General features: G+C 40.6%; 2 non-coding genes across 2 annotated transcripts; both read left to right on the top strand.

Annotated features, from left to right (window-relative positions):
- The first annotated feature begins 238 nt into the window (after positions 1–238).
- On the top strand, positions 239–310 carry trnah-gug (transfer RNA histidin (anticodon GUG)). The gene has a single exon. It is a non-coding gene; the product is annotated as a tRNA-His (tRNA).
- Positions 311–7,125: 6,815 nt separating this feature from the next.
- trnah-gug (transfer RNA histidin (anticodon GUG)) lies at positions 7,126–7,197 on the top strand. The gene has a single exon. It is a non-coding gene; the product is annotated as a tRNA-His (tRNA).
- The last annotated feature ends 1,345 nt before the right edge of the window (positions 7,198–8,542 follow it).

Here is an 8,542-nt window from a genome sequence, read left to right as displayed (position 1 = left end):
ACAGTTAAGACTCTTACCTTAGGCTGCAACCATCCTAATAGGATTATTCAGAAGATACGTTCTTGCTGTATGTTGGAAAATATCTTCCAAGATGAATTAAGATCTGAACACTGAGACGGAGATTATATTCTGTGAGAACATAACATAAAAACCCAGTAATAGCCTCCAGTAACAAAGGCCTTCTCTGACACATGTCACCGCTCTGCAGCAGGTGTTTATTCACTGCAAACAGTAGCTTGCCGTGATCGTATAGTGGTTAGTACTCTGCGTTGTGGCCGCAGCAACCCCGGTTCGAATCCGGGTCACGGCAGGATTTTGAGATACTCTGTTTCTGTATATCAAAACTTTCTTGGTATTACAGTTTGACTTTACAAAAACACTTTCACCCCAGGTTTAGAAGAAACTTGTTGTTACAGTGTCCAAATAACCACAATAAAGCAACAGAATAAGAGTGAATGTAGACATAAATTAGCTAATTATAAACTCTGCACCACATTATTTCAATTTAGCAGCACATGGACCAACTCCTAAATATATATTAATATGTTTTGGCTTGAGCTGTAACCTTAATACACCAACAAACAGCCTAAACTATACACACACTGCACTGCTACATTAACAGCTGAGCAATCTGCTACAGCAGCAAGCAAGATGCGGGGTCTTGGCTCAGGTCTGGAGGAGTTGTAGCATTTTACTAGCTGAGTCCCAATTCAGGATCTGCATCCTTCGAAGGACGCGGCCTATGCTACTCGAGGATGGTCTAGCCTACGGATGATTTCCTAGGTGTGTCACCACGACATGATTTCTGTGGCCCAAGCCCGGGAAATACACAAAAACAAAACAGAACAGACGGCAGCGACAAACCGGCTACTAAAATGGAGCTAGAGCTTGTCATTTTGTTTTTTTTTAATTTACTTTTTGATCGAGGAAGAGGAGAGGCAGCTCCAGCGACACCAGCGGCTCATTTATCTCTGGCTGGGAGAGAGCAGTGGGGAGGTAAACCTGTTATTTTAACCCACATTAATGTTCATATAGCTAGCAAAGTTCATGGTAATTAATATACTCATTAATAAATGATACCGTTAAGTGACAAACGCTAGCCATATAAACCATAGATTAGCATATATGGTTAATGCCATTTAACCATTAGACTTGATAGAGGGTTCATACAGGTGCTTAAAATCTTTGAAAATGCTGTAAATTTCATGCTGTGTTTTCACGGTCTGAAAAGTGCTTGAATCTTAGTTTAAATGCTTGACAGGGCTTATAAAGTGCTTGAATTGGACCTAGTAAAATGTGTACGAACCCTGTAAATAGCCCTGACTTAATTTCAATATTAAAATGTTTTGTCATTAAACATCAAAACCATAATGAGAATCCAAAGTAGATAGATGGACAGATATAGCATTATTTATCTAAGCTATAGCATTAACTAGATTTGTCTTATTAACTGAAATTAACTAGCTATTGTTGCTTTGATCATTTATGTACTCCTGTTCTTAGCCTCCTTTCCTCATCCAGACCAGGCCCTTGTACTGCAGGGTAAACCTGGCTGTACCGGTGCTGCAGAATTTTTTCAATCAAGATGACACAAGGCGAGATTTCAGGATGAGCAGAGAGTCCCTGGAGGTGCTGCTGGACCTTCTCCACCAGGAAAGATGACATGGGTGGGGTGCCACAATAGAGACCTTGGTCTTTCTCTTCTGGCTGGTGAGTGAGGCATCATACAGGGTGGTCTCAACGGTGTTTGGGATGCCTCGCTCCACTGTTCACCGCATCGTCCTCCGAGTTACTGAGGAGGTGGTGGCCATTCGCCACAAGGTCATCTACCTCCCTAATGGCCGGTAGCTAGTTTAGCTAACATCTTAGCTACTGTAGCCAACGTTAGCTAATTCCCCTCTAATGCAGTCTTCGCTGGTTTACTCGTTTAATAGCTGTTACAAAGAAAACAAAAGTCACCCCACCACACTGTACTAAAAATGTTAATGTTGCCTTTAGCTATCTAGTTTGACAGTAGTTAACTGGCTTGATGTTAGTTTCACATTTAAGCTAGTCATCAACTCAACCACATTAGCCTTTTCAAATTTGGTATTTTTAAGAAAATTAAAACAGCTGTAATGTATGGTAAACAACACTATAAAGTTGTTCTAAACATGCTGCTTCATTTGAAATACCAAATACTTAATTTAATAGGTGATAAGAAGACACCGCAGTCTGTGGATGTGAAGAAAATGGGGTCATCAAAATCCAGTTAAAGAGCAGATTGCAGGTTGGAGACCCCAGTGAATCAATGTGTAGGAAAATGATGTAGGAACTGAATTTTCATTGAAATATGCACATATATATATATATATACACTACAGCGACCTCTGGAGTCGTTTTTGTGAGAGAATGGGATGAGATGGGATGGACTGCGGCCAATTTGAACAATAGGAAAATAATGGATATTAATGCTAGTTGTGACACTGAAGAGGTTGTGAATGTGTATTCATACGAAGATGATGGACCACAGCCTTAAAATTACGAGTATCTTAGGGGTCAAAGAGACCAGAACAGACCAAGGTCAGGAGAAATAACGGTCAGAGGAGAGAGATTCAGTTGTGGTGCGAGGAGAACCAGTGGAGGACTGGGCAGGTGTCTTGGTCAGTGACCGGCATTAGCTTGTAGATATAGCATTTATCTATGAACGTTAGCAAGCGTTATCCAACACTGTGTTCACATCACAACATTGTAAAGTTTGCTATCACGTATCAGGCTATAACTAGCAAAGATCGTCTAATACTGGCAGGAGTACTGATACTTACCCATAACAGAAACTAATGAGCTTTTATCAGTCGTATTTCGCACTGCATAATGCAACTCCATGCTACGTTGTATAGTGCTTTACCGTTAAAGCAGGAGAGAGAGAGAGAGAGGGAGAGAGAGAGAAGGGGTAGAGAGATAAACAGCTTCCTGATAAACGCTTTGTTTGATAGGTGCTTGTGTGGGAAATGCCAGTCAATGGCCTCAGCTGAAGAGAGCATGTGCTGCAGGGAGGTGGACCCCTTCTGGACCCTGGTGGAGGGTCTCACCCTCAGACCAGATATATCATGCCTGACACTGCACCCAGGCTTTGAAGCAAGCTGTCTGAATCCATTTGTGCTCCAGATAGCCTGCATGAGCTTCAGGCAAGAGCATGGCCCTGTCCAGGCCAGCAGACATGAGTATGTTTAGGGCAAAAATAATCTATTACCCTGTTGAATTCATTCAATTGTCTGATTTTCTATACAATTAGAATAAAAGCCTTGTGGACCAAGATAATGAAGTAGATATTGATGCTGAGTGTTCAGCAGATTTCTAAACCTAAAGTCATTGCTTTTAAATCATATACTTGACCTTTTATGTGAAATTGACTTGACCATTTTGAAACAGAATAATAATAGTAAACAGTATAGCTAAGTATCTGTATGTAGACGAATAGCAAATTGGAGACAATACTAAAACAATCTGAATAATTGTATTTCTCTATTACAAGTTGCCCATATTTAGGTCATCACTACCTGTATTACACTTTTTGATAACATTAATATTAAGACATCAATATGGATATTGTGTCCCTGTCCCCAGGCAATACCGCTATACAGCTTACAGGCAGACTAGTGAGGACTAGTCAGACCGATGCGTTGAGAACTGATGAAGCCGCTTGGATAAGAGGCGAAACGTCTTCTAGACAAAATCAAAGTCCAGTTGCCTACGATTTAGTTGTTGCCAAAATGGAATTGACCTGGATAAATGAGAATATCCACAGTCTTACAGGCAGGTTGTCCGCTAGGCCTGTGGCATTCTGGGCAGGCACATAGGAAAGCCCTTACCTCTCAGAAGACAGTTTCCAGAGGAAGGAGGAATATACAAAGGCTTTGAATGGCCTCATTTGGGTGACAATCAATAAAAAAAAATCACAATCACAGTGTTTTACTGTGTAAAAACTTTTTATGAAATTTAGATCATATATCAAACAGATCTGCATTAATGATTTGGCTGGGGTGTCGGTGGCTTAGTGGTAGAGCAGGCGCCCCATGTACAAGGCTGTTGGTGCAGTGGCCCGGGGTTTGACTCCAGCCTGTGGCCCTTTGTTGCATGTCTCTCCCTTTCTCCCTCCCCCCTTCACACTTCACTATCCTATCAATTAAAGGCAAAAAATGCCTTAAAAAAAATATCTTTAAAAAAAAAAAAAAGATTTGGCCTGCATGCACAGCAGCCTAAGGCTAATAACAAACATGTCATATATCTATCTAGGCTGCATAGATAGATAGATAGATAGATAGACTACTAATGTATTTATATTAATGTATTCATTTGTTCATGAATTGCAGATAATAAGGCACATTATGTAAAACAACCAAAACTCAAAATCTGAACTTTTTTAAAATATCTATGGACCAAATGTATATCATTGAAAGAAAAATATGACAACTGACCCATTTAAAAAGCACTCATTAGAGTGCATACTTCCAACTAAAGCCGTCTCAGTTCTCAATTAGATATTTCATTTATAGAAAATGTTTTAATTGCAATTCCAATGCATTTGGATCTACATCAAAATACACAAGATATGTGTATTTGAGTATAATAAGCATAAATAAACAGTAAAAAAAGCTCAAAAATGCTTTCTTGCAACACTGAGAAAACTTGAAAACAAAACCAAGAATGAGTCATTCAAACCATAACACCTGTGCTAGTTTCACACTAATGTCCTGTGTTAAATCGAGAATGCTGTGCAAGATACAGGCCAACTGCCTCATCCTTATTGATCTTCTGGAAGGATCTGGAAAGGAGGGCAGGTGTAGTTGAAGACAAGACAGCACTTTACTCTCGGAGAGCCTGTGGTGACCTGGAGTATCCCACTCACAGAGATTCCATGAGGGCTGATGCATTTGCTAGAGGAAGGAAACAAATGTTAACACTGCAGTCATTGTTATTACTGTTGACTCGGACTGACTCACATAATAAATAATATTTAGTTGGACTGACTGAAACTGCTAACCGTATGATGGCTTCTCCTTGACAGGACGGACTACCCAGCCACCTTTGCAGAACCTTGGGTAGCGAACTGCATAACATACCTCACCATCACTGGTTCGAGCAACTTCTCTGCTGCCATTGCTGTTGAAATGCAGAGCTGCCAAGAGAAGCCTGTAGAAAAAGTAGAATGTGCTCATCACAAGTTGTACACATGTGAATATACCCAGAAGTAGGGCCTTTTTTTTTGTTATTTACCTAATTTATGTGAACTTGTTTCATTTCAGATCAGTGTGAGCATCTACTGCGTTTTGCTGTCATTTATGGTCGCGCTGAGTTTCTCTCGTCTTCTCTGTTTCACCATGGGCGGAGCTTAGCGCTCTGAGTGCACCACTGAGTGAAGCAGTTGGAGAGACCATGTGAAGTTCTTGAGGTGAGAACACTCAGTACCCTATCGCGCTGCTGTGTTAGACCGCATTAGTTTTAGCCATACTTATTCTTTGATCATTACATATTTACCTGCTCTACATCCCAAGGAAGGAGAACCCTGTGTGCTTTGGCGAAAAGTGCAGGATGAGAGAGTGAAACACCTCCAGACAAAAGGTCTGATGCTGTGGGGACAACTGTCGAACATCCTTCACCAGAGCTGTTCTAGTAGCTTCACTCTCCAGTTTAACTGCTACAGCTGATCCCGTATGAACACATATTTTGTTCTGATGATGAGACATGAATGTATGATCACAGTCAGGAGTGAACTGTATAACATCTTGTTCATGATTTTTTACTCTTTATCTTGAAAAAAGCTGTTGGGCTGAAAAACCAGATATTCTCTTTTATAAAATAACAACACAAGCAGTTCTCAGCACCCTCTGGGTTATGCATTGATAGAACCAAAATAAACCAAGCACATTGAAGATGTATCACTAAACATTTTCAGCCACATACTGTACACGGTATGTTGTAACTGGTTCCAGCCACTCCTTGTTCCTTGCTTCTCCCTCCAGAGGTGGTTGAGCACAGCAGCGAAATGCAGGAGTGCCATGTTCATGAATGCCCTGCACAAAACATACCCAGGCATGAAAGATAGCACTGTTCCTTTTCCTGGTAGGAAAACGGTAGACCCGATGTCCTGACAGGTTGGAGTTTGTGCAGCCAGCACAAACACAATAATTTACCATGATGATGATAAATAAATGCAGAATTAAACTACTGAAAACAGACCAAATCACTATACCATGACCACTCAGACTCACTACCACCTACTACTGCGCACTTATCTGAGGCAGAGTTGAGGAGACCGACTCCCTCCCGTTACGTAATATGACGCGATGTTTGAAAAAAAGCGTGTGTAAGGAGCTTTGCTCAGAACTGCCACTCTTTCCTCTGAATACTTATGTCTTGTAAAACATATTAAATCCTGCATTAATTTTTCACATGGTCATTTTCACACAAGGTTAAGTATAACATTTGTAAAAACTTTAACTTGTAATTTGCTCTTTAAGAGCGAACATGGACATGGTTGCTTTACTCACCTGCTGAAGAACAGACAGGCAGCCCTGTAGAGTTGTAGGCTTTGCAAAATCATGTCCAACAAGGAATAGTGAGATTAATGTAGGTAAGTATAGCACACAGTGATGCTGTGCTACTCACTTTGGTGAAAAAAAAATCACACCAGATGATAATATCCGTTATAACAGTACACGAAAACTAAAAACACTAATTAGCCTACCATCTGTATTAGGCTACCACCCAGTGCAACTTTGATCAGCACTGTTAATGGAATAATTGCTGACAGACTGTAACTATATAAACTTTGTTTTTTTTAAACATGCAAAGCCTATTTAGATATGTTTGTTTTGTCTTTAAGTTTAAGGTGTGTTACAGTTAAGACTCTTACCTTAGGCTGCAACCATCCTAATAGGATTATTCAGAAGATAAGTTATTGCTGTATGTTGGAAAATATCTTCCAAGATGAATTAAGATCTGAACACTGAGACGGAGATTATATCCTCTAAGAACATAACATAAAAACCCAGTAATAGCCTCCAGTAACAAAAGCCTTCTGTGACACGTCACACTGCTCTGCAGCAGGTGTTTATTCAGTGCATACACGCTTAGCAGCAGCTCGCCGTGATCGTATAGTGGTTAGTACTCTGCGTTGTGGCCGCAGCAACCCCGGTTCGAATCCGGGTCACGGCAGGATTTTGACATACTCTGTTTCTGTATGTTAAAAAGTTCTTGGTACAGTTTGACTTTACAAAAACACTTTCACCCCAGGTTTAGAAGAAACTTGTTGTTACAGTGTCCAAATAACCACAACAAAGCAACAGAATAAGAGTTATGTAGATATAAATTAGCTAGTCTGGCTCACTAGACCTTTCTCAAGAAAAGAAAGGTCTGGCTGGGCCAACTCTCACTTTAAGATTGGAGAAAAAAACACCCCGGCTGCTTGTATTTCTTTCAACCTGTCACAATCGTTCTGGGCGGTGCCACAGCAACGATGCGCCTTCAAAAATATTGCCGGGGGGAAACAGGTTTTGGTGTAACACGCCCACAAAAATATCGCCTACAGGACGCAAACCATGGCAGAAAAATGGCTACATCCCCGCAAGATCAAACACCACAAAAGTTAGTAAAGGACGTGTTGAAAACTGCAACCAGAGGTGGTAGGGCGGGACTTCAGCGGGTGGCTCGTTCCGCCCAATGAGAGGCTGATCTATGCAGCGAACTTCCGCCCACTCAGACTATAAATTAGCTAATTATAAACTCTGCACCACATTATTTAAATTTAGCAGCACATGGACCAACTCCTAAATATATATTAATATGTTTAAACAGCCTAAACTATGCACACACTTAACAGCTGAGCAAAACTCACATGGAGTGGCTTATCACAAAAATGAGAACAGCATGAGGGTCAGCCCACCTTAACTGGATCGAAACTGTGCCTAACTTCCAAGCTAATCTGCTACAGCAGCAAGCAAGATGCAGGGACTTGGCTCAGGTCTGGAGGACTTGTAGCATTTCACTGTCAAACAGTCCACACTATGCACACTAATATAACACTAACACTAACATAACATTATCCCTCGAGTCACTCATTATAGTTTGCTACTTGTCAAGCTGTAACATTCTTTAAAACGTACATATAATAAATAAAATAAATAAATAAAAAAAACATTGTCAGGCCTGGTGTTATAACATCATTGTGTGCAGCTGCATAAGTAATTTATTAGTACACGTAGACTCATGGTGTTCTGGACACTTGTAGAAGTCCCTTAAGATATCAATGCATGGGCAGAGAATCCTTATTGGCTTATCTGTTCCTGGGGGCGGGTCTTACATGCATACCAAATTTTGAGTGACTCATTTTGGACCAGTCGTTGGGGAGAATTTTTTTTTTAAAAAAACATCACTTGACACGGGAATGCTCACGGTGATCTGGACGGTTGGACATTTTGGCTGATGGTAAGGAGGAGTTTTTTCTAACACTATTAAAGCTGATCAAGTGGAAACCCAAATCCACAATAGCCTTCTAACTATG

The sequence above is a fragment of the Epinephelus fuscoguttatus genome, linkage group LG10, assembly GCF_011397635.1.
Source record: "Epinephelus fuscoguttatus linkage group LG10, E.fuscoguttatus.final_Chr_v1".
Lineage (NCBI taxonomy): Eukaryota > Metazoa > Chordata > Actinopteri > Perciformes > Serranidae > Epinephelus > Epinephelus fuscoguttatus.
This window is presented reverse-complemented; position numbering and strand designations above follow the sequence as displayed.